This window comes from Ranitomeya variabilis, chromosome 1, assembly GCF_051348905.1.
Source record: "Ranitomeya variabilis isolate aRanVar5 chromosome 1, aRanVar5.hap1, whole genome shotgun sequence".
NCBI lineage: Eukaryota > Metazoa > Chordata > Amphibia > Anura > Dendrobatidae > Ranitomeya > Ranitomeya variabilis.
In genome coordinates, this window is record NC_135232.1 from 246,749,217 (window position 1) to 246,774,978 (window position 25,762).

Genomic DNA, 25,762 nt, shown 5'->3' on the forward strand with positions numbered 1-25,762 from the left:
CTGTACGCACAGTCAACAGTCCCTCCTCTGTTATTGGGGTTCAGTAACGTCAGCTGTTCCCCTGCTGTGTGTGTGGCAATCCCTCCTACCTCCTCCAACCTCCTCCACCTGTCCCTGGGCTCCAACACCGCCAGTTGCCGTCCAGAAGTGCTGTACGCACAGTCAACAGTCGCTCCTCTGTTATTGGGGTTCAGTAACGTCAGCTGTTCCCCTGCTGTGTGTGTGGCAATCCCTCCTACCTCCTCCTACCTCCTCCAACCTCCTCCTCCTCCACCTGTCCCTGGGCTCCAACACCGCCAGTTGCCGTCCAGAAGTGCTGTACGCACAGTCAACAGTCGCTCCTCTGTTATTGGGGTTCAGTAACGTCAGCTGTTCCCCTGCTGTGTGTGTGGCAATCCCTCCTACCTCCTCCTACCTCCTCCAACCTCCTCCTCCTCCACCTGTCCCTGGGCTCCAACACCGCCAGTTGCCGTCCAGAAGTGCTGTACGCACAGTCAACAGTCGCTCCTCTGTTATTGGGGTTCAGTAACGTCAGCTGTTCCCCTGCTGTGTGTGTGGCAATCCCTCCTACCTCCTCCTACCTCCTCCAACCTCCTCCTCCTCCACCTGTCCCTGGGCTCCAACACCGCCAGTTGCCGTCCAGAAGTGCTGTACGCACAGTCAACAGTCGCTCCTCTGTTATTGGGGTTCAGTAACGTCAGCTGTTCCCCTGCTGTGTGTGTGGCAATCCCTCCTACCTCCTCCTACCTCCTCCAACCTCCTCCTCCTCCACCTGTCCCTGGGCTCCAACACCGCCAGTTGCCGTCCAGAAGTGCTGTACGCACAGTCAACAGTCGCTCCTCTGTTATTGGGGTTCAGTAACGTCAGCTGTTCCCCTGCTGTGTGTGTGGCAATCCCTCCTACCTCCTCCAACCTCCTCCTCCTCCACCTGTCCCTGGGCTCCAACACCGCCAGTTGCCGTCCAGAAGTGCTGTACGCACAGAGCCAAACACCTCGCCAATGTGTTAGTGGGGTTCAGCACCGCCAGCTGTTCCCCTGCTGTGTATACGGCAACGTGTACTGCGACCGCCACGCAGGCACAACAAGTTAAATTTAAGGGAACTTGTCCCCCCCCCCCAGGCGTTTGTTACTGAAGGAGCCACCTTGTGCAGCAGTAATGATGCAAAGGGAAAAAGTGCCTCTTTTCGTGGTGCTCCTTGCAGATGCTGAACCTAACACTTATGAAATGTGTCCCCTCACAGCGTTCAACCGTCCGGTAGGTGGAACTTTCCTTTGTCATGTGACGCAGCACAGCCGTCATTTTTACCCCCTTGGCGCCGTGCGCCGCCTCCTCAGCGTTGTTTGAATCTGTCCCGGAGCCTGCGCTGTTAGGTTACCCCTTGGCCATGCACACATTTCGCGCTGCCCGTCTTCTGACATCATTTGCTGTCAGGCTGGCTGCGCCTGTGTGGGTGCGCTGTCTGAGATTCAGCCTCGCGGTGTCGTGTAATGTAATCCCACCGCGGGCCTGGGATCCGTGGCCATGCGCAGTGCATATCCTCGCCTCTCACTCCCCTCCCTACGGCTTCTAAAGACTGTTCGGTGTCAGCTGATCCCTAATAGCATGCCACGGCCGTGACACCGCACAGTCTGAAGAAGCCGTAGGGAGGGGAGTGAGAGGCGAGGATATGCACTGCGCATGGCCACGGATCCCAGGCCCGCGGTGGGATTACATTACACGACACCGCGAGGCTGAATCTCGGACAGCGCACTGTCATGATTCTCAATGGCGAGAGAACATAGCCCAGCATATATAAGAACTAGCTCTTGGAAGATGGAATCTAAACTGACCATGAACTAAACCTGCCGCACAATTAACAGTGGCCGGGTAGCGTGCCTACGTTTTATCCCTAGACGCCCAGCGCCAGCCGGAGGACTAACTAATCCTAGCAGAGGAAAATACAGTCCTGGCTCACCTCTAGAGAAATTTCCCCAAAAGGCAGACAGAGGCCCCCACATATATTGGCGGTGAATTTAGATGAAATGACAAACATAGTATGAAAATAGGTTTAGCAAAATCGAGGTCCGCTTACTAGATAGCAGGAAGACAGAAAGGGCACTTTCATGGTCAGCTGAAAACCCTATCAAAACACCATCCAGAAATTACTTTAAGACTCTAGTATTAACTCATAACACCAGAGTGGCAATTTCAGATCACAAGAGCTTTCCAGACACAGTAACGAAACAGCAGCTGTGAACTGGAACAAAATGCAAAAACAAACAAGGACGAAAGTCCAACTTAGCTGGGAGTTGTCTAGTAGCAGGAACATGCAAAGAAAGGCTTCTGATTACATTGTTGACCGGCATGAAACTGACAGAGGAGCAAGGTTATATAGAGACTCCCACATCCTGATGGGAACAGGTGAACAGAGAGGATGATGCACACAAGTTCAATTCCACCAGTGGCCACCGGGGGAGCCCAGAATCCAATTTCACAACAGTACCCCCCCCTCAAGGAGGGGGCACCGAACCCTCACCAGAACCAACAGGGCGATCAGGATGAGCCCTATGAAAGGCACGGACAAGATCGGAGGCATGAACATCAGAGGCAGTCACCCAAGAATTATCCTCCTGACCGTATCCCTTCCATTTGACCAGATACTGGAGTTTCCGTCTGGAAACACGGGAGTCTAAGATCTTTTCCACAACGTACTCCAACTCACCCTCAACCAACACCGGAGCAGGAGGCTCAACGGAAGGCACAACCGGTACCTCATACCTGCGCAATAATGACCGATGAAAAACATTATGAATAGAAAAAGATGCAGGGAGGTCCAAACGGAAGGACACAGGGTTAAGAATCTCCAATATCTTGTACGGGCCGATGAACCGAGGCTTAAACTTAGGAGAAGAAACCCTCATAGGGACAAAACGAGAAGACAACCACACCAAGTCCCCAACACAAAGCCGAGGACCAACACGACGACGGCGGTTGGCAAAAAGCTGAGTCTTCTCCTGGGACAACTTCAAATTGTCCACTACCTGCCCCCAAATCTGATGCAACCTCTCCACCACAGCATCCACTCCAGGACAATCCGAAGATTCCACCTGACCGGAGGAAAATCGAGGATGAAACCCCGAATTACAGAAAAACGGGGACACCAAGGTGGCAGAGCTGGCCCGATTATTGAGGGCGAACTCCGCCAATGGCAAAAAAGCAACCCAATCATCCTGATCCGCAGACACAAAACACCTCAAATATGTCTCCAAGGTCTGATTAGTCCGCTCAGTCTGGCCATTAGTCTGAGGATGGAAAGCAGACGAAAAAGACAAATCTATGCCCATCCTAGCACAGAATGCCCGCCAAAATCTAGACACGAATTGGGTCCCTCTGTCAGAAACGATATTCTCCGGAATACCATGCAAACGAACAACATTTTGAAAAAACAGAGGAACCAACTCGGAAGAAGAAGGCAACTTAGGCAAGGGAACCAAATGGACCATCTTAGAGAAACGGTCACACACCACCCAGATGACAGACATCTTCTGAGAAACAGGCAGATCCGAAATAAAATCCATCGAGATGTGCGTCCAAGGCCTCTTCGGAATAGGCAAGGGCAACAACAATCCACTAGCCCGAGAACAACAAGGCTTGGCCCGAGCACAAACGTCACAAGACTGCACAAAGCCTCGCACATCTCGTGACAGGGAAGGCCACCAGAAGGACCTTGCCACCAAATCCCTGGTACCAAAGATTCCAGGATGACCTGCCAATGCAGAAGAATGAACCTCAGAGATGACTCTACTGGTCCAATCATCAGGAACAAACAGTCTACCAGGTGGGCAACGATCCGGTCTATCCGCCTGAAACTCCTGCAAGGCCCGCCGCAGGTCTGGAGAAACGGCAGACAATATCACTCCATCCTTAAGGATACCTGTGGGCTCAGAATTACCAGGGGAGTCAGGCTCAAAACTCCTAGAAAGGGCATCCGCCTTAACATTCTTAGAACCCGGTAGGTATGACACCACAAAATTAAACCGAGAGAAAAACAACGACCAGCGCGCCTGTCTAGTATTCAGGCGCCTGGCAGACTCAAGGTAAATTAAATTTTTGTGGTCAGTCAATACCACCACCTGATGTCTGGCCCCCTCAAGCCAGTGACGCCACTCCTCAAAAGCCCACTTCATGGCCAAAAGCTCCCGATTCCCAATATCATAATTCCGCTCGGCGGGCGAAAATTTACGGGAAAAAAAAGCACAAGGTCTCATCACGGGGCAGTCGGAACTTCTCTGCGACAACACCGCCCCAGCTCCGATTTCAGAAGCGTCGACCTCAACCTGAAAAGGAAGAGCAACATCAGGCTGACGCAACACAGGGGCGGAAGAAAAGCGGCGCTTAAGCTCCCGAAAGGCCTCCACAGCATCAGGGGACCAATCAGCAACATCAGCACCCTTCTTAGTCAAATCACTCAATGGTTTAACAACATCAGAAAAACCAGCAATAAATCGACGATAAAAGTTAGCAAAGCCCAAAAATTTCTGAAGACTCTTAAGAGAAGAGGGTTGCGTCCAATCACAAATAGCCTGAACCTTGACAGGATCCATCTCGATGGAAGAGGGGGAAAAAATGTATCCCAAGAAGGAAATCTTTTGAACCCCAAAAACGCACTTAGAACCCTTCACACACAAGGAATTAGACCGCAAAACCTGAAAAACCCTCCTGACCTGCTGGACATGAGAGTCCCAGTCATCCGAAAAAATCAGAATATCATCCAGATACACAATCATAAATTTATCCAAATAATCGCGGAAAATGTCATGCATAAAGGACTGAAAGACTGAAGGGGCATTTGAAAGACCAAAAGGCATCACCAAATACTCAAAGTGGCCCTCGGGCGTATTAAATGCGGTTTTCCACTCATCCCCCTGCTTGATTCGCACCAAATTATACGCCCCACGGAGATCAATCTTAGAGAACCACTTGGCCCCCTTTATACGAGCAAACAAATCAGTCAGCAGTGGTAACGGATATTGATATTTAACCGTGATTTTATTCAAAAGCCGATAATCAATACACGGCCTCAAAGAGCCATCTTTCTTAGACACAAAGAAAAAACCGGCTCCTAAGGGAGATGACGAAGGACGAATATGTCCCTTTTCCAAGGACTCCTTTATATATTCTCGCATAGCAGCGTGTTCAGGCACAGACAGATTAAATAAACGACCCTTAGGGTATTTACTACCCGGGATCAAATCTATGGCACAATCGCACTCCCGGTGCGGAGGTAGTGAACCAAGCTTGGGTTCTTCAAAAACGTCACGATAGTCAGACAAGAATTCAGGAATCTCAGAGGGAATAGATGATGAAATGGAAACCAAAGGTACGTCCCCATGAGTCCCTTTACATCCCCAGCTTAACACAGACATAGCTTTCCAGTCGAGGACTGGGTTATGAGATTGCAGCCATGGCAATCCTAGCACCAAAACATCATGTAGATTATACAGCACCAGAAAGCGAATAATCTCCTGGTGATCCGGATTAATACGCATAGTTACTTGTGTCCAGTATTGTGGTTTATTACTAGCCAATGGGGTGGAGTCAATCCCCTTCAGAGGTATAGGAGCTTCCAAAGGCTCCAAATCATACCCACAGCGTTTGGCAAAGGACCAATCCATAAGACTCAAAGCGGCGCCAGAGTCGACATAGGCGTCCGCGGTAATAGATGATAAAGAACAAATCAGGGTCACAGATAGAATAAACTTAGACTGTAAAGTGCTAATTGAAACAGACTTGTCAAGCTTCTTAGTACGCTTAGAGCATGCTGATATAACATGAGTTGAATCACCACAATAGAAGCACAACCCATTTTTTCGTCTAAAATTCTGCCGCTCGCTTCTGGACAGAATTCTATCACATTGCATATTTTCTGGCGTCTTCTCAGTAGACACCGCCAAATGGTGCACAGGTTTGCGCTCCCGCAGACGCCTATCGATCTGAATAGCCATTGTCACGGACTCATTCAGACCCGCAGGCACAGGGAACCCCACCATAACATCCTTAATGGCATCAGAGAGACCTTCTCTGAAAATCGCCGCCAGGGCGCACTCATTCCACTGAGTAAGCACAGACCATTTACGGAATTTTTGGCAGTATATTTCAGCTTCATCTTGCCCCTGAGATAGGGACATCAAAGCTTTTTCCGCCTGAAGCTCTAAATGAGGTTCCTCATAAAGCAACCCCAAGGCCAGAAAAAACGCATCCACATTGAGCAACGCAGGATCCCCTGGTGTCAATGCAAAAGCCCAATCTTGAGGGTCGCCCCGGAGCAAGGAAATTACAATCCTGACCTGCTGTGCAGGATCTCCGGCAGAGCGAGACTTCAGGGACAAAAACAATTTGCAATTATTTTTAAAATTTTGAAAGCAAGATCTATTCCCTGAAAAAAATTCAGGCAAAGGAATTCTAGGTTCAGACATAGGTGCATGAACAACAAAATCTTGCAAATTTTGTACCTTCGTGGCGAGATTATTCAAACCTGTAGCTACACTCTGAAGATCCATTTCAAACAGGTGAACACAGAGCCATTCAAGGATTAGAAGGAGAGAAAGAGAGGAAGGCTGCAGTATAGGCAGACTAGCAAGTGATTCAATTATGAGCACACTCAGAACTAGAGAAAAAAAAAAAAAAAAATTTTCAGCAGACTTCTTTTTTCTCTCCTTTCTCAGCCAATAATTTAACCCTTTTGGGCCGGTCAAACTGTCATGATTCTCAATGGCGAGAGAACATAGCCCAGCATATATAAGAACTAGCTCTTGGAAGATGGAATCTAAACTGACCATGAACTAAACCTGCCGCACAATTAACAGTGGCCGGGTAGCGTGCCTACGTTTTATCCCTAGACGCCCAGCGCCAGCCGGAGGACTAACTAATCCTAGCAGAGGAAAATACAGTCCTGGCTCACCTCTAGAGAAATTTCCCCAAAAGGCAGACAGAGGCCCCCACATATATTGGCGGTGAATTTAGGTGAAATGACAAACATAGTATGAAAATAGGTTTAGCAAAATCGAGGTCCGCTTACTAGATAGCAGGAAGACAGAAAGGGCACTTTCATGGTCAGCTGAAAACCCTATCAAAACACCATCCAGAAATTACTTTAAGACTCTAGTATTAACTCATAACACCAGAGTGGCAATTTCAGATCACAAGAGTAGGGTTGAGCGACTTTCATTTTTTTAAGATCGAGTAGGGTTTTGGGAAACCCGATTTTGTCCAGAGTCGAGTCGAGTGCAGTCGGCCGATTATCGCTAAAAGTCGGGGATCGACCGAAACACGAAACCCAATGCAAGTCAATGGGGAAGCATAGTCGGCAGTGAGTGGAGGCCAGGAAAACACCTACAGTGCCCATTTTAATGCCAAAAACATCCATTCTTGTTTCTGAAGCTTGCCAATCTTAATTAACTGTATAATAATAGTTGGGCATAGGGAATTGGGGGAAAGTTGTGGGGGGAGTAGGGCTGGCTCAAGTTTTTCGTGGGCCCAGGAAATGCGGACTACGTCACGGCGGTGTTGCAGGGAAAGGTAAGTATTTAAAAGTTGCAAGTGCTGTGATCCTGAGCAAGCAGGGGGGGGCCCACTCGTTCGCATTGCCACTGGCACAGGGCCCCTCAAAGTACGGCGGTGTGTTTGCATGGCGGGGGCGCCTCCCACCAGCAGCGACACTTTTGCGTACTCTGAGGGGCCCTGTGCCAGTGACGTCGCCAACGAGTATGCCCCCCCACCTGATGAAGGAACCTGCACTTTCATCTGCACCTTCCTCTTTGTCCCTGTGTAAGGTGGTATAACATGCGGGAAGGGGAACCTTACTTTCAGCAGGGACAGATTCTGGCTGTGTAGAGTACAAGGGGAATGTAGTGGTCTAGGTCAATGTACCAGCAGACTCATTTAGCAGTGGCTGGGCAATGGGCAGGATGAGGAGGAAACAGATATAGGGCCAAAGAATAAAGTAGGCTACATGCAGTTCAAAATTGGTAACAGGACTAAACAGGCGGCATTGCTTTGTTCAGTGGAGTAGCAAACCCAAGAGCAGCAGACACTGTTTCAAGGGCCTAACCACACTAGTAGGCCAAATGCAGTTTAATATCTGATAGTATAGGGCGAAAGCCAGAATGTGGAAGCTCAGCTTTGTTCAGTTGAGGACAACACCAGGGAGGGGCAGACACCTTTAGTAGGCCGGAAAAGCCTATTGCATTTTTTAAAATGGTAATTTGGAGCAGAAGGTTGAAGCTCAGCTTTATTTAGTTGAGGGCAACACCAGGGAGGGGCAGAAGCCGTTAGTAGGCCCTAACCACCATTTTTTTTTTTAAAACCACTTAATGAGAGCCGGAAGGTTGAAGCTCAGCTTTATTTAGTTGAGGACAACACCAGGCAGGGGCACACAGACAGACACCTTTAGTAGGCCGGAAAAGCCTATTGCATTTTTCAAAATGGTAATTTGGAGCAGAAGGTTGAAGCTCAGCTTTATTTAGTTGAGGGTAACACCAGGCAGGGGCACACAGACAGACACCTTTAGTAGGCCGGAAAAGCCTATTGCATTTTTTAAAATGGTAATTTGGAGCAGAAGGTTGAAGCTCAGCTTTATTTAGTTGAGGACAACACCAGGCAGGGGCACACAGACAGACACCTTTAGTAGGCCGGAAAAGCCTATTGCATTTTTCAAAATGGTAATTTGGAGCAGAAGGTTGAAGCTCAGCTTTATTTAGTTGAGGACAACACCAGGCAGGGGCAGAAGCCGTTAGTAGGCCCTAACCACCATTTTTTTTTTTTAAAACCACTTAATGAGAGCCGGAAGGTTGAAGCTCAGCTTTATTTAGTTGAGGACAACACCAGGGAGGGGCAGAAGCCGTTAGTAGGCCCTAACCACCATTTTTTTTTTTAAAACCACTTAATGAGAGCCGGAAGGTTGAAGCTCAGCTTTATTTAGTTGAGGACAACACCAGGGAGGGGCAGAAGCCGTTAGTAGGCCCTAACCACCATTTTTTTTTTAAAAACCACTTAATGAGAGCCGGAAGGTTGAAGCTCAGCTTTATTTAGTTGAGGGCAACACCAGGCAGGGGCACACAGACAGACACCTTTAGTAGGCCGGAAAAGCCTATTGCATTTTTCAAAATGGTAATTTGGAGCAGAAGGTTGAAGCTCAGCTTTATTTAGTTGAGGGCAACACCAGGCAGGGGCACACAGACAGACACCTTTAGTAGGCCGGAAAAGCCTATTGCATTTTTCAAAATGGTAATTTGGAGCAGAAGGTTGAAGCTCAGCTTTATTTAGTTGAGGGCAACACCAGGCAGGGGCACACAGACAGACACCTTTAGTAGGCCGGAAAAGCCTATTGCATTTTTCAAAATGGTAATTTGGAGCAGAAGGTTGAAGCTCAGCTTTATTTAGTTGAGGGCAACACCAGGGAGGGGCAGAAGCCGTTAGTAGGCCCTAACCACCATTTTTTTTTTTTAAAACCACTTAATGAGAGCCGGAAGGTTGAAGCTCAGCTTTATTTAGTTGAGGACAACACCAGGGAGGGGCAGAAGCCGTTAGTAGGCCCTAACCACCATTTTTTTTTTTTAAAACCACTTAATGAGAGCCGGAAGGTTGAAGCTCAGCTTTATTTAGTTGAGGTCAACACCAGGCAGGGGCACACAGACAGACACCTTTAGTAGGCCGGAAAAGCCTATTGCATTTTTCAAAATGGTAATTTGGAGCAGAAGGTTGAAGCTCAGCTTTATTTAGTTGAGGGCAACACCAGGCAGGGGCACACAGACAGACACCTTTAGTAGGCCGGAAAAGCCTATTGCATTTTTCAAAATGGTAATTTGGAGCAGAAGGTTGAAGCTCAGCTTTATTTAGTTGAGGGCAACACCAGGGAGGGGCAGAAGCCGTTAGTAGGCCCTAACCACCATTTTTTTTTTTTTAAAACCACTTAATGATAGCCGGAAGGTTGAAGCTCAGCTTTATTTAGTTGAGGACAACACCAGGGAGGGGCAGAAGCCGTTAGTAGGCCCTAACCACCATTTTTTTTTTTTAAAACCACTTAATGAGAGCCGGAAGGTTGAAGCTCAGCTTTATTTAGTTGAGGGCAACACCAGGCAGGGGCACACAGACAGACACCTTTAGTAGGCCGGAAAAGCCTATTGCATTTTTCAAAATGGTAATTTGGAGCAGAAGGTTGAAGCTCAGCTTTATTTAGTTGAGGGCAACACCAGGGAGGGGCAGAAGCCGTTAGTAGGCCCTAACCAAAGTTGAAGGCCAAATGCAGTTTAATTTCTGATACTATAGGCCGAAAGCCAGAAGGTGGAAGCTCCGATTTAGACAGTGGAGGACAATTTGAATTAGGGACTGCAGACAGACTTAGTAGGCTGTCCCCTGTGGACCATGCATCCACCACATTAACCCATTGCGCCGTAATGGACACGTAATCTTCCGTGGCCATGCCTACAGGTCCATGCGTCTGTTGTCAGGTGCACCTTTGTACTCACAGATTGCCAGAGTGCATGGACAATGCGGTCTTCTACATGCTGGTGGAGGGTTGGGATGGCTTTTCTCGCAAAAGAAGTGTCGACTGGTTAGCTTGTAGCATGGTACAGCGTAGTCCATCATGGCCTTATTAATAGTAAATAAAATATATAACTAGGCTCTATGAACTTTTAAATAGGTTCCAGGGGTACACGGGCAGCATTGGTGTGGTCAGTGGAGGAGTATTGCAAGTAGGGGCTGCAGACAGGCTATCAAAGGCCTAAAATAACAAACAGTAGGCAGTCATGGCAGTTTTACATCGGTTACATGGATACACAGGCAGGCACTCCAGGCAGCATTGTGGTCAGTGGAGGAGTATTGCAAGTAGGGGCCGCAGACAGGCTATCAAAGGCCTAAAATAACAAACAATAGGCTCATTGCAGTTTTACAGCGGTTACATGGATAGACGGGCAGGCAGCTTGGTGGTGAGTGGAGGAGTATTTAAAGTAGGGACCGCAGACAGGCTTCAAAGGCCTAACATAAGAAAATGGGCTGGCTGTAGGCACTTTATAATTGGTTCCAGGGGTACACGGGCAGCAGTGGTCTGGTCAGTGGAGGAGTATTTAAAGTAGGGGCCGCAGACAGGCTATCAAAGGCCTAAAATAACAAACAATAGGCTCATTGCAGTTTTACAGCGGTTACATGGATAGACGGGCAGGCAGCTTGGTGGTGAGTGGAGGAGTATTTAAAGTAGGGACCGCAGACAGGCTTCAAAGGCCTAACATAAGAAAATGGGCTGGCTGTAGGCACTTTATAATTGGTTCCAGGGGTACACGGGCAGCAGTGGTCTGGTCAGTGGAGGAGTATTTAAAGTAGGGACCGCAGACAGGCTATCAAAGGCCTAAAATAACAAACAATAGGCTCATGGCAGCTTTACAGCGGTTACATGGATACACGGGCAGGAAACTTGGTGGTGGTGAGTGGAGGAGTATTTAAAGTAGGGACCGCAGACAGGCTATCAAAGGCCTAACATAACAAACAATAGGCTCATGGCAGTTTCACAGCGGTTACATGGATACACGGGCAGGCAACTTGGTGGTGGTGAGTGGAGGAGTATTTAAAGTAGGGACCGCAGACAGGCTATCAAAGGCCTAAAATAACAAACAATAGGCTCATGGCAGTTTTACAGCGGTTACATGGATACACGGGCAGGCAGCTTGGTGGTCAGTGGAGGAGTATTTAAAGTAGGGACCGCAGACAGGCTATCAAAGGCCTAACATAACAAACAATAGGCTCATGGCAGTTTTACAGCGGTTACATGGATACACGGGCAGGCAGCTTGGTGGTCAGTGGAGGAGTATTTAAAGTAGGGACCGCAGACAGGCTTCAAAGGCCTAACATAAGAAAATGGGCTGGCTGTAGGCACTTTATAATTGGTTCCAGGGGTACACGGGCAGCAGTGGTCTGGTCAGTGGAGGAGTATTTAAAGTAGGGACCGCAGACAGGCTATCAAAGGCCTAAAATAACAAACAATAGGCTTATGGCAGTTTTACAGCGGTTACATGGATACACGGGCAGGCAGCTTGGTGGTGAGTGGAGGAGTATTTAAAGTAGGGACCGCAGACAGGCTATCAAAGGCCTAACATAACAAACAATAGGCTCATGGCAGTTTTACAGCGGTTACATGGATACACGGGCAGGCAGCTTGGTGGTCAGTGGAGGAGTATTTAAAGTAGGGACCGCAGACAGGCTTCAAAGGCCTAACATAAGAAAATGGGCTGGCTGTAGGCACTTTATAATTGGTTCCAGGGGTACACGGGCAGCAGTGGTCTGGTCAGTGGAGGACTAGTGGAAGGAGGGACCGCAGACAGGCTTCAAAGGCCTAAAATAACAAACAATAGGCTCATGGCAGCTTTACAGCGGTTACATGGATACACAGGCAGCTTGGTGGTGAGTGGAGGAGTAGTGCAAGGAGTGTCTGTCCCAGTACTCCCAAAATATAAATAGATGTTAATGTCTCGCAAAACAACCACAACAAAAAAAAAGGTGGCATACTTAGGTACAGGGGTGGGCTCATCTACTGAGTTTCTGACATAGTAATTTGGCAGTAACTATTTAATGGTGCCAATATAGGACACAGACACAGACTACTTTAAGTTGCATCATAGATGTCTACAAATTTGTATTGTCAGTGCCAGACATTGAATGATGTCAGCGAATAGACTAAAGATTGGTGGAGCTGTGCGACATAATTTTGGACGTGGTAGAGCACATTTTGAGCTGGGGTAGGGGGGAACTCTCTTGAGGCCGGCGGGACCGCCCCAGGGCCCCTCATGTTACAACGGTGTGTCTGACGTTGGGTGCGCACCACCACCGCCAGAGACACTACATTGTACTATGAGGGACCCAGTAGCAATGCCGTCAACCAAAAGCGAGCACACCCACCTCTTCAGACAAACAGCAGTCTCACGGGTGCTTGCGCCAAGTCGCGATACCACGGCCCCGTGTGGGGAGTTTTGCCATTTAGGGAGGTGTAAACATGTCGTATGCTGTACAATCAGCTGCAGCAAATTAGACATTAGAAAAGTAATTCACAGGCAAGAGCTTTTCATAGGAAAGCTAGGTGTCGGCCGGGCAAGGTGGGGCAAAAGATTTCGAAATCCAGTTGTGGTTCATTTTAATGAATGTTAGATCGTCAACATTTTGGGTAGCCAGACGAGTCCTTTTTTCGGTTAATATTGAACCTGCAGCACTGAATACTCTTTCTGATAGGACACTTGCTGCCGGGCAAGCAAGCTCCTGCAATGCATATTCTGCCAATTCTGGCCAGGTGTCTAATTTGGAGGCCCAGTAATCAAATGGGAATGACGGTTGAGGGAGAACATCGATAAGGGATGAAAAATAGTTAGTAACCATACTGGACAAATGTTGTCTCCTGTCACTTTCAATTGATGCAGCAGTACCTGTCCTGTCTGCGGTCATAGCAAAATCACTCCACAACCTGGTCAGAAAACCCCTCTGTCCAACGCCACTTCTGATGTGTGCACCCCTAACACTCCTAGTCTGCTGCCCCCTGGAGCTCGTGTGAGAACGATCACGTGCGCTGTGTGCTGGGAATGCCTGAAGCAAACGGTCAACAAGAGTTGATTGTTTGGTTGCTAATATAAGTTCCAAGTTCTCATGTGGCATAATATTTTGCAATTTGCCTTTATAGCGTGGATCAAGGAGGCAGGCCAACCAGTAATCGTCATCGTTCATCATTTTCGTAATGCGTGTGTCCCTTTTTAGGATACGTAAGGCATAATCCGCCATGTGGGCCAAAGTTCCAGTTGTCAAATCTCCGGTTGTGATTGGTTGAGGGGCAGTTGCAGGCAAATCTACGTCACTTGTGTCCCTCAAAAAACCAGAACCCGGCCGTGACACGCAACCAATTTCCTGTGCCCCCGGGAAAGGTTCGGCATTAAAAATATACTCATCCCCATCATCCTCCTCGTCCTCCACCTCCTCTTCGCCCGCTACCTCGTCCTGTACACTGCCCTGACCAGACAATGGCTGACTGTCATCAAGGCTTTCCTCTTCCTCTGGTGCAGACGCCTGCTCCTTTATGTGCGTCAAACTTTGCATCAGCAGACGCATTAGGGGGATGCTCATGCTTATTACGGCGTTGTCTGCACTAACCAGCCGTGTGCATTCCTCAAAACACTGAAGGACTTGACACATGTCTTGTATCTTAGACCACTGCACACCTGACAACTCCATGTCTGCCATCCTACTGCCTGCCCGTGTATCCTCCCACAAATAAATAACAGCACGCCTCTGTTCGCACAGTCTCTGAAGCATGTGCAGTGTTGAGTTCCACCTTGTTGCAACGTCTATGATTAGGCGATGCTGGGGAAGGTTCAAAGACCGCTGATAGGTCTGCATACGGCTGGCGTGTACAGGCGAACGTCGGATATGTGAGCAAAGTGCACGCACTTTGAGGAGCAGGTCGGAGAACCCAGGATAAGTTTTCAATAAGCACTGCACCACCAGGTTTAAGGTGTGAGCCAGGCAAGGAATGTGTTTCAGTTGGGAAAGGGAGATGGCAGCCATGAAATTCCTTCCGTTATCACTCACTACCTTGCCTGCCTCAAGATCTACTGTGCCCAGCCACGACTGTGTTTCTTGTTGCAAGAACTCGGACAGAACTTCCGCGGTGTGTCTGTTGTCGCCCAAGCACTTCATAGCCAATACAGCCTGCTGACGCTTGGCAGTAGCTGGCCCATAATGGGACAACTGGTGTGCAACAGTGTCATCTGCCGATGGAGTGGTTGGCAGACTGCGTTCTGTGGAAGAGCTGTAGCTTCTGCAGGAGGACGAGGAGGAGGAGGAGGAGGGGGTGCGAACGCCTACAGCCAACTGTTTCCTAGACCGTGGGCTAGGCACAACTGTCCCTAAATTGATGTCGCCTGTGGACCCTGCATCCACCACATTCACCCAGTGTGCCGTGATGGACACATAACGTCCCTGGCCATGCCTACTGGTCCATGCATCTGTAGTCAGGTGCACCTTTGTACTCACAGATTGCCTGAGTGCATGGACGATGCGCTGTTTAACATGCTGGTGCAGGGCTGGGATGGCTTTTCTGGAAAAAAAGTGTCGACTGGGTAGCTCGTATCGTGGTTCAGCGTACTCCATCAGGGCTTTGAAAGCTTCGCTTTCAACTAACCGGTAGGGCATCATCTCTAACGAGATTAGTCTAGCTATGTGGGCGTTAAAACCCTGTGTACGCGGATGCGAGGATAAGTACTTCCTTTTTCTAACCAGAGTCTCATGTAGGGTGAGCTGGACTGGAGAGCTGGAGATCGTGGAACTTTCGGGTGTGCCGGTGTACATGGCAGACTGAGAGACGGTTGGAGACGGTATTGTTTCCGCCGGTGCCCTAGATGCAATATTTCCTCCTACAAAACTGGTGATTCCCTGACCCTGACTGCTTTTGGCTGGCAAAGAAACCTGCACAGATACTGCCGGTGGTGCGGAAAATGGTGGCCTTACAGTGACGGAAGGGATGTTGCGTTGCTGACTAGCTTCATTGGCCGAGGGTGCTACAACCTTGAGGGACGTTTGGTAGTTAGTCCAGGCTTGAAAATGCATGGTGGTTAAGTGTCTATGCATGCAACTAGTATTTAGACTTTTCAGATTCTGACCTCTGCTTAAGCTAGTTGAACATTTTTGACAGATGACTTTGTGCTGATCAGTTGGATGTTGTTTAAAAAAATGCCAGACTGCACTCTTCCTAGACTCGGATCCCTTTTCAGGGATTGCAGACTGAGCTTTAACCGGATGGCAACGCTGTGCTCCAACAGGTTTTGGCTTTGACACGCGTTTTGGGCCAGATACGGGCCCGGCAGATGGAACCTGTTGCGATGTTGATGCCTGCTGCGGCCCCTCCTCCACCTCCGCTTCTGAACTACTGCCGCCTGCACCCTGTTCCCCCAATGGCTGCCAATCGGGGTCAATAACTGGGTCATCTATTACCTCCTCTTCGAGTTCGTGTGCAACTTCGTCTGTGTCACTGTGTCGGTCGGTGGTATAGCGTTCGTGGCGGGGCAACATAGTCTCATCAGGGTCTGATTGTGGATCTGTACCCTGAGAGGGCAATGTGGTGGTCTGAGTCAAAGGAGCAGCATAGTACTCTGGCTGTGGCTGTGCATCAGTGCACTCCATGTCAGAATCTACTTGTAATGGGCATGGCCTGTTAAATGTTTCACTTTCTAAGCCAGGGACGGTATGTGTAAAGAGCTCCATGGAGTGACCCGTTGTGTCGCCTGCTGCATCCTTCTCTCTTGTTGTAGTTTTTGCTGAGGAGGACAAGGAAGCGACTTGTCCCTGACCGTGAACATCCACAAGCGACGCGCTGCTTTTACATTTACCAGTTTCGGAAGAGGAGGCAAAAGAGCTAGAGGCTGAGTCTGCAATGTAAGCCAAAACTTGCTGTTGCTGCTCCGCCTTTAAAAGCGGTTTTCCTACTCCCAGAAAAGAGAGCGTTCGAGGCCTTGTGTAGCCTGACGACGAAACTGGCTCCACAGCTCCAGACTTAGGTGGAATATTTTTATCCCCACGACCACCTGATGCTCCACTACCACTACCATCATTACCAGCTGACAATGAACGCCCACGACGACCTCTTGCACCAGACTTCCTCATTGTTTTAAAATCTTAACCAAAGTAACTTTATTTGTTGCTGTCAAACAACTTACACGGTGAGCTATAACTTCAGTATGATTTCAATATCCCTTAACAGGTTGGTGAGACCACAAGGAAAATCAGGCACAATGTTACACACTCTGTTTTCTGTGGCACAAAATCACAGAGATGACACACACGCAGGACTGTCACTCAAGCACTAATGTCAATATTAATCTCCCACCTAATTTATGTATTTTTTTTTTTCAGGGAGACTTTAGAAACCAAATAATAAGAAAAAAAATAAATAAATAAATAGGCTTTCTATAGCCCACTGAATGAGAGATAGCACACACAGCAGTGGCACACAAGCCCTGACTGAGGCCAATATTTTTCTCCCACTGATTGATGTAGTGTTTTTGTGTTGAGGTAGAATTTAGAACACAAATCACGGAAAAAATAAATAGGCTTTCTATGGCCCACTGAATGAAAGGGAGAGAGGTGGCACACCCAGGAGTCAAGACTGGCACACAAGCTGAAAGGGCAATATTACTCTCCCACTGTTTTTTGTATGTTTTTTTTTTTTTTTCAGGGAGACTTTAGAAACCAAATAATATTAAAAAAACCAAAAAAAAAATAGCCTTTCTATGGCCCACTGAATGAGAGAGAGAGGTGGCACACCCAGGAGTCAAGACTGGCACACAAGCTGAAAGGGCAATATTACTCTCCCACTGTTTTTTTATGTATTTTTTGTTTTTTAAGGGAGACTTTAGAAACCCAATAATATTTAAAAAAATAAATAAATAGGCTTTCTATGGCCCACTGAATGAAAGGGAGAGAGGTGGCACACCCAGGAGTCAAGACTGGCACACAAGCTGAAAGGGCAATATTACTCGCCCACGGTTTTTTAATGTATTTTTTGTTTTTTAAGGGAGACTTTAGAAACCCAATAATATTTAAAAAAAAAAATAAATAGGCTTTCTATGGCCCACTGAATGAAAGGGAGAGAGGTGGCACACCCAGGAGTCAAGACTGGCACACAAGCTGAAAGGGCAATATTACTCTCCCACTGTTTTTTTATGTATTTTTTGTTTTTTAAGGGAGACTTTAGAAACCCAATAATATTTAAAAAAATAAATAAATAGCCTTTCTATGGCCCACTGAATGAGAGAGAGAGGTGGCACACCCAGGAGTCAAGACTGGCACACAAGCTGAAAGGGCAATATTACTCTCCCACTGTTTTTTTATGTATTTTTTGTTTTTTAAGGGAGACTTTAGAAACCCAATAATATTTAAAAAAATAAATAAATAGGCTTTCTATGGCCCACTGAATGAAAGGGAGAGAGGTGGCACACCCAGGAGTCAAGACTGGCACACAAGCTGAAAGGGCAATATTACTCTCCCACTGTTTTTTTATGTATTTTTTGTTTTTTAAGGGAGACTTTAGAAACCCAATAATATTTAAAAAAAAAAATAAATAGGCTTTCTATGGCCCACTGAATGAGAGGGAGAGAGGTGGCACACCCAGGAGTCAAGACTGGCACACAAGCTGAAAGGGCAATATTACTCTCCCACTGTTTTTTTAGGTTTTTTTTTTTTTCAGGGAGACTTTAGAAACCAAATAATATTAAAAAAACCAAAAAAATAAATAGCCTTTCTATGGCCCACTGAATGAGAGAGAGAGGTGGCACACCCAGGAGTCAAGACTGGCACACAAGCTGAAAGGGCAATATTACTCTCCCACTGTTTTTTGTATGTTTTTTTTTTTTTTTTCAGGGAGACTTTAGAAACCAAATAATATTAAAAAAACCAAAAAAATAAATAGCCTTTCTATGGCCCACTGAATGAGAGAGAGAGGTGGCACACCCAGGAGTCAAGACTGGCACACAAGCTGAAAGGGCAATATTACTCTCCCACTGTTTTTTTATGTATTTCTTGTTTTTTAAGGGAGACTTTAGAAACCCAATAATATTTTAAAAAAAAAATAAATAGGCTTTCTATGGCCCACTGAATGAAAGGGAGAGAGGTGGCACACCCAGGAGTCAAGACTGGCACACAAGCTGAAAGGGCAATATTACTCTCCCACTGTTTTTTGTATGTTTTTTTTTTTTTTTTCAGGGAGACTTTAGAAACCAAATAATATTAAAAAAACCAAAAAAAAAATAGCCTTTCTATGGCCCACTGAATGAGAGAGAGAGGTGGCACACCCAGGAGTCAAGACTGGCACACAAGCTGAAAGGGCAATATTACTCTCCCACTGTTTTTTTATGTATTTTTTGTTTTTTAAGGGAGACTTTAGAAACCCAATAATATTTAAAAAAATAAATAAATAGGCTTTCTATGGCCCACTGAATGAGAGGGAGAGAGGTGGCACACCCAGGAGTCAAGACTGGCACACAAGCTGAAAGGGCAATATTACTCTCCCACTGTTTTTTTAGGTTTTGTTTTTTTTTTCAGGGAGACTTTAGAAACCAAATAATATTAAAAAAAAAAAAAAATAGGCTTGCTATAGCCCACTGAATGAGAGATAGCACACACAGCAGTGGCACACAAGCCCTGACTTAGGCCAATATTTTTCTCCCACTGATTGATGTAGTGTTTTTGTGTTGAGGTAGAATTTAGAACACAAATCACGGAAAAAATAAATAGGCTTTCTATGGCCCACTGAATGAAAGGGAGAGAGGTGGCACACCCAGGAGTCAAGACTGGCACACAAGCTGAAAGGGCAATATTACTTTCCCACTGTTTTTTGTATGTTTTTTTTTTTTTTCAGGGAGACTTTAGAAACCAAATAATATTAAAAAAACCAAAAAAAAAATAGCCTTTCTATGGCCCACTGAATGAGAGAGAGAGGTGGCACACCCAGGAGTCAAGACTGGCACACAAGCTGAAAGGGCAATATTACTCTCCCACTGTTTTTTTATGTATTTTTTGTTTTTTAAGGGAGACTTTAGAAACCCAATAATATTTAAAAAAATAAATAAATAGGCTTTCTATGGCCCACTGAATGAAAGGGAGAGAGGTGGCACACCCAGGAGTCAAGACTGGCACACAAGCTGAAAGGGCAATATTACTCTCCCACTGTTTTTTGTATGTTTTTTTTTTTTTTTCAGGGAGACTTTAGAAACCAAATAATATTAAAAAAACAAAAAAAAAAATAGCCTTTCTATGGCCCACTGAATGAGAGAGAGAGGTGGCACACCCAGGAGTCAAGACTGGCACACAAGCTGAAAGGGCAATATTACTCTCCCACTGTTTTTTTATGTATTTTTTGTTTTTTAAGGGAGACTTTAGAAACCCAATAATATTTAAAAAAATAAATAAATAGGCTTTCTATGGCCCACTGAATGAAAGGGAGAGAGGTGGCACACCCAGGAGTCAAGACTGGCACACAAGCTGAAAGGGCAATATTACTCGCCCACGGTTTTTTAATGTATTTTTTGTTTTTTAAGGGAGACTTTAGAAACCCAATAATATTTAAAAAAAAAAATAAATAGGCTTTCTATGGCCCACTGAATGAAAGGGAGAGAGGTGGCACACCCAGGAGTCAAGACTGGCACACAAGCTGAAAGGGCAATATTACTCTCCCACTGTTTTTTTATGTATTTTTTGTTTTTTAAGGGAGACTTTAGAAACCCAATAATATTTAAAAAAATAAATAAATAGCCTTTCTATGGCCCACTGAATGAGAGAGAGAGGTGGCACACCCAGGAGTCAAGACTGGCACACAAGCTGAAAGGGCAATATTACTCTCCCACTGTTTTTTTATGTATTTTTTGTTTTTTAAGGGAGACTTTAGAAACCCAATAATATTTAAAAAAATAAATAAATAGGCTTTCTATGGCCCACTGAATGAAAGGGAGAGAGGTGGCACACCCAGGAGTCAAGACTGGCACACAAGCTGAAAGGGCAATATTACTCTCCCACTGTTTTTTTATGTATTTTTTGTTTTTTAAGGGAGACTTTAGAAACCCAATAATATTTAAAAAAAAAAATAAATAGGCTTTCTATGGCCCACTGAATGAGAGGGAGAGAGGTGGCACACCCAGGAGTCAAGACTGGCACACAAGCTGAAAGGGCAATATTACTCTCCCACTGTTTTTTTAGGTTTTTTTTTTTTTCAGGGAGACTTTAGAAACCAAATAATATTAAAAAAACCAAAAAAATAAATAGCCTTTCTATGGCCCACTGAATGAGAGAGAGAGGTGGCACACCCAGGAGTCAAGACTGGCACACAAGCTGAAAGGGCAATATTACTCTCCCACTGTTTTTTGTATGTTTTTTTTTTTTTTTTCAGGGAGACTTTAGAAACCAAATAATATTAAAAAAACCAAAAAAATAAATAGCCTTTCTATGGCCCACTGAATGAGAGAGAGAGGTGGCACACCCAGGAGTCAAGACTGGCACACAAGCTGAAAGGGCAATATTACTCTCCCACTGTTTTTTTATGTATTTCTTGTTTTTTAAGGGAGACTTTAGAAACCCAATAATATTTTAAAAAAAAAATAAATAGGCTTTCTATGGCCCACTGAATGAAAGGGAGAGAGGTGGCACACCCAGGAGTCAAGACTGGCACACAAGCTGAAAGGGCAATATTACTCTCCCACTGTTTTTTGTATGTTTTTTTTTTTTTTTTCAGGGAGACTTTAGAAACCAAATAATATTAAAAAAACCAAAAAAAAAATAGCCTTTCTATGGCCCACTGAATGAGAGAGAGAGGTGGCACACCCAGGAGTCAAGACTGGCACACAAGCTGAAAGGGCAATATTACTCTCCCACTGTTTTTTTATGTATTTTTTGTTTTTTAAGGGAGACTTTAGAAACCCAATAATATTTAAAAAAATAAATAAATAGGCTTTCTATGGCCCACTGAATGAGAGGGAGAGAGGTGGCACACCCAGGAGTCAAGACTGGCACACAAGCTGAAAGGGCAATATTACTCTCCCACTGTTTTTTTAGGTTTTGTTTTTTTTTTCAGGGAGACTTTAGAAACCAAATAATATTAAAAAAAAAAAAAAATAGGCTTGCTATAGCCCACTGAATGAGAGATAGCACACACAGCAGTGGCACACAAGCCCTGACTTAGGCCAATATTTTTCTCCCACTGATTGATGTAGTGTTTTTGTGTTGAGGTAGAATTTAGAACACAAATCACGGAAAAAATAAATAGGCTTTCTATGGCCCACTGAATGAAAGGGAGAGAGGTGGCACACCCAGGAGTCAAGACTGGCACACAAGCTGAAAGGGCAATATTACTTTCCCACTGTTTTTTGTATGTTTTTTTTTTTTTTCAGGGAGACTTTAGAAACCAAATAATATTAAAAAAACCAAAAAAAAAATAGCCTTTCTATGGCCCACTGAATGAGAGAGAGAGGTGGCACACCCAGGAGTCAAGACTGGCACACAAGCTGAAAGGGCAATATTACTCTCCCACTGTTTTTTTATGTATTTTTTGTTTTTTAAGGGAGACTTTAGAAACCCAATAATATTTAAAAAAATAAATAAATAGGCTTTCTATGGCCCACTGAATGAAAGGGAGAGAGGTGGCACACCCAGGAGTCAAGACTGGCACACAAGCTGAAAGGGCAATATTACTCTCCCACTGTTTTTTGTATGTTTTTTTTTTTTTTTCAGGGAGACTTTAGAAACCAAATAATATTAAAAAAACAAAAAAAAAAATAGCCTTTCTATGGCCCACTGAATGAGAGAGAGAGGTGGCACACCCAGGAGTCAAGACTGGCACACAAGCTGAAAGGGCAATATTACTCTCCCACTGTTTTTTTATGTATTTTTTGTTTTTTAAGGGAGACTTTAGAAACCCAATAATATTTAAAAAAAAAAATAAATAGGCTTTCTATGGCCCACTGAATGAAAGGGAGAGAGGTGGCACACCCAGGAGTCAAGACTGGCACACAAGCTGAAAGGGCAATATTACTCTCCCACTGTTTTTTTATGTATTTTTTGTTTTTTAAGGGAGACTTTAGAAACCCAATAATATTTTTAAAAAAAAATAAATAGGCTTTCTATGGCCCACTGAATGAGAGGGAGAGAGGTGGCACACCCAGGAGTCAAGACTGGCACACAAGCTGAAAGGGCAATATTACTCTCCCACTGTTTTTTTAGGTTTTTTTTTTTTTTTCAGGGAGACTTTAGAAACCAAATAATATTAAAAAAAAAAAAAAAAAAATAGGCTTGCTATAGCCCACTGAATGAGAGATAGCACACACAGCAGTGGCACACAAGCCCTGACTGAGGCCAATATTTTTCTCCCACTGATTGATGTAGTGGTTTTGTGTTGAGGTACAATTTAGAACACAAATCACGGAAAAAATAAATAGGCTTTCTATGGCCCACTGAATGAAAGGGAGAGAGGTGGCACACCCAGGAGTCAAGACTGGCACACAAGCTGAAAGGGCAATATTACTCTCCCACTGTTTTTTTATGTATTTTTTGTTTTTTAAGGGAGACTTTAGAAACCCAATAATATTTAAAAAAAAAAAAAAATAGGCTTTCTATGGCCCACTGAATGAGAGGGAGAGAGGTGGCACACCCAGGAGTCAAGACTGGCACACAAGCTGAAAGGGCAATATTACTCTCCCACTGTTTTTTTAGGTTTTTTTTTTTTTTTCAGGGAGACTTTAGAAACCAAATAATATTAAAAAAAAATAAAAAAAAATAGGCTTGCTATAGCCCACTGAATGAGAGATAGCACACACAGCAGTGGCACACAAGCCCTGACTGAGGCCAATATTTTTCTCCCACTGATTGATGTAGTGTTTTTGTGTTGAGGTAGATTTTAGAACACAAATCACGGAAAAAATAAATAGGCTTTCTATGGCCCACTCAGTGAGAGATGGCACACACAGGGATGGCACTGTAGCAGAAATGCCAATCTTAATCTCCCACAAAAAAAAACAAAACAAAAAAAAAAACTGTCCTACAATTACTATCTCCCTGCAGTAATGTAAGCCAGGTATGGCAGGCAGCAATAGGAGTGGACTGATGCACAAATTAAATAAAAAGTGTGGACAAACAAAAAAGATAGCTGTGCAGAAAGGAAGGAACAAGAGGATATGTGCTTTGAAAAAAGCAGTTGGTTTCCACAGTGGCGTACACACAGCAATACAGCTATCACGGAGCCTTCTAGGGCAGCCCAATGAGCTACAGCGCTGAGGGGAAAAAAAAAAAAAATAGCTTCCACAGTCCCTGCACACCGAAGGTGGTGTTGGACAGTGGAAATCGCTGCAGCACAAGCGGTTTGGTGGTTAGTGGACCCTGCCTAACGCTCTCCCTGCTTCTGACGAAGCGGCAGCAACCTGTCCCTAAGCTCAGATCAGCAGCAGTAAGATGGCGGTCGGCGGGAACGCCCCTTTATAGCCCCTGTGACGCCGCAGACAGCAAGCCAATCACTGCAATGCCCTTCTCTAAGATGGTGGGGACCAGGATCTATGTCATCACGCTGCCCACACTCTGCGTTCACCTTCATTGGCTGAGAAATGGCGCTTTTCGCGTCATTGAAACGCGACTTTGGCGCGAAAGTCGCGTACCGCATGGCCGACAAGCACAGGGGTCGGATCGGGTTTCATGAGACGCCGACTTAGCCAAAAGTCGGCGACTTTTGAAAATGATCGACCCGTTTCGCTCAACCCTACACAAGAGCTTTCCAGACACAGTAACGAAACAGCAGCTGTGAACTGGAACAAAATGCAAAAACAAACAAGGACGAAAGTCCAACTTAGCTGGGAGTTGTCTAGTAGCAGGAACATGCAAAGAAAGGCTTCTGATTACATTGTTGACCGGCATGAAACTGACAGAGGAGCAAGGTTATATAGAGACTCCCACATCCTGATGGGAACAGGTGAACAGAGAGGATGATGCACACAAGTTCAATTCCACCAGTGGCCACCGGGGGAGCCCAGAATCCAATTTCACAACAGCGCACCCACACAGGCGCAGCCAGCCTGACAGCAAATGATGTCAGAAGACGGGCAGCGCGAAATGTGTGCATGGCCAAGGGGTAACCTAACAGCGCAGGCTCCGGGACAGATTCAAACAACGCTGAGGAGGCGGCGCACGGCGCCAAGGGGGTAAAAATGACGGCTGTGCTGCGTCACATGACAAAGGAAAGTTCCACCTACCGGACGGTTGAACGCTGTGAGGGGACACATTTCATAAGTGTTAGGTTCAGCATCTGCAAGGACCATAATTAAAAGAGCTAAGTTTACCTTTTCCAGCATTAGTGCTGTACACGATGGCTCTTCCAGCTACAAACGCCTGGGGGGGGGTTAAAGGTTTCCTTTCAACTTGCTCCAGTGCAGGCTTCGGCCTACACTCCGCTCCCCCTGCTCCTCCTGCTGACCCTGGGCTCTAACACCGCCAGTTGGGGCCCAGATGTGCTAGCTGCACAGAGAAAAACAACTCGCCAATGTGTCAGTGGGGTTCAGCACCGCCAGCTGTTCCCCTGCTGTGCAGCCGGCAACGTGTCCTGCGACCGCCACGCAGACACAAGAACTGAAATTGAAGGGAACCTGTCCCCCCTCCCCCAGGTGTTTCTATGTTTTACAGCCACCTTGTACAGCAGTAATGCTGCATGTGTGCAAGGTGGCTCAGAAACTTATTCTCCTTGCACTCGTGGAACTGAACACGTCTAAAATGTGTCCTCTGTGACCATTAAAACGTCCCTCAGGTGTGATTTTACTTTGTATTGACACGCAACAAGCTCCTTGGTAACGCTGCCCATCTTCTGGCATCATTGTTTGGCTGGGTGCGCCTCTGCGGCCGCCTTGCCCCACACAACGCCCCTCGGTGTCTTATTTATTTTGACTGCGAGGGTGTGATTGACGGGCATGATCAGTGCATCAGTTCGCCTGTCCCTCATCTCCTTCCGCCTTCTTTGGACTGTGCGGCTTCATGGCCGTGGCATGCGATAAGGGATCAGCTGATGCCACATAGTCTGAAGCAGGTGTAAGAACCCAAGCGAGAGGCGAACATATGTACTGCGCCAGGCCATGAATCCCAGCCCCGCAGTGTTTTAACTATGTCAAGACACTGCGGGGCTGTGATTCATGGGCATCGCGAACCGCACCTGCCGACATCAAATGATGTCAGAGGACG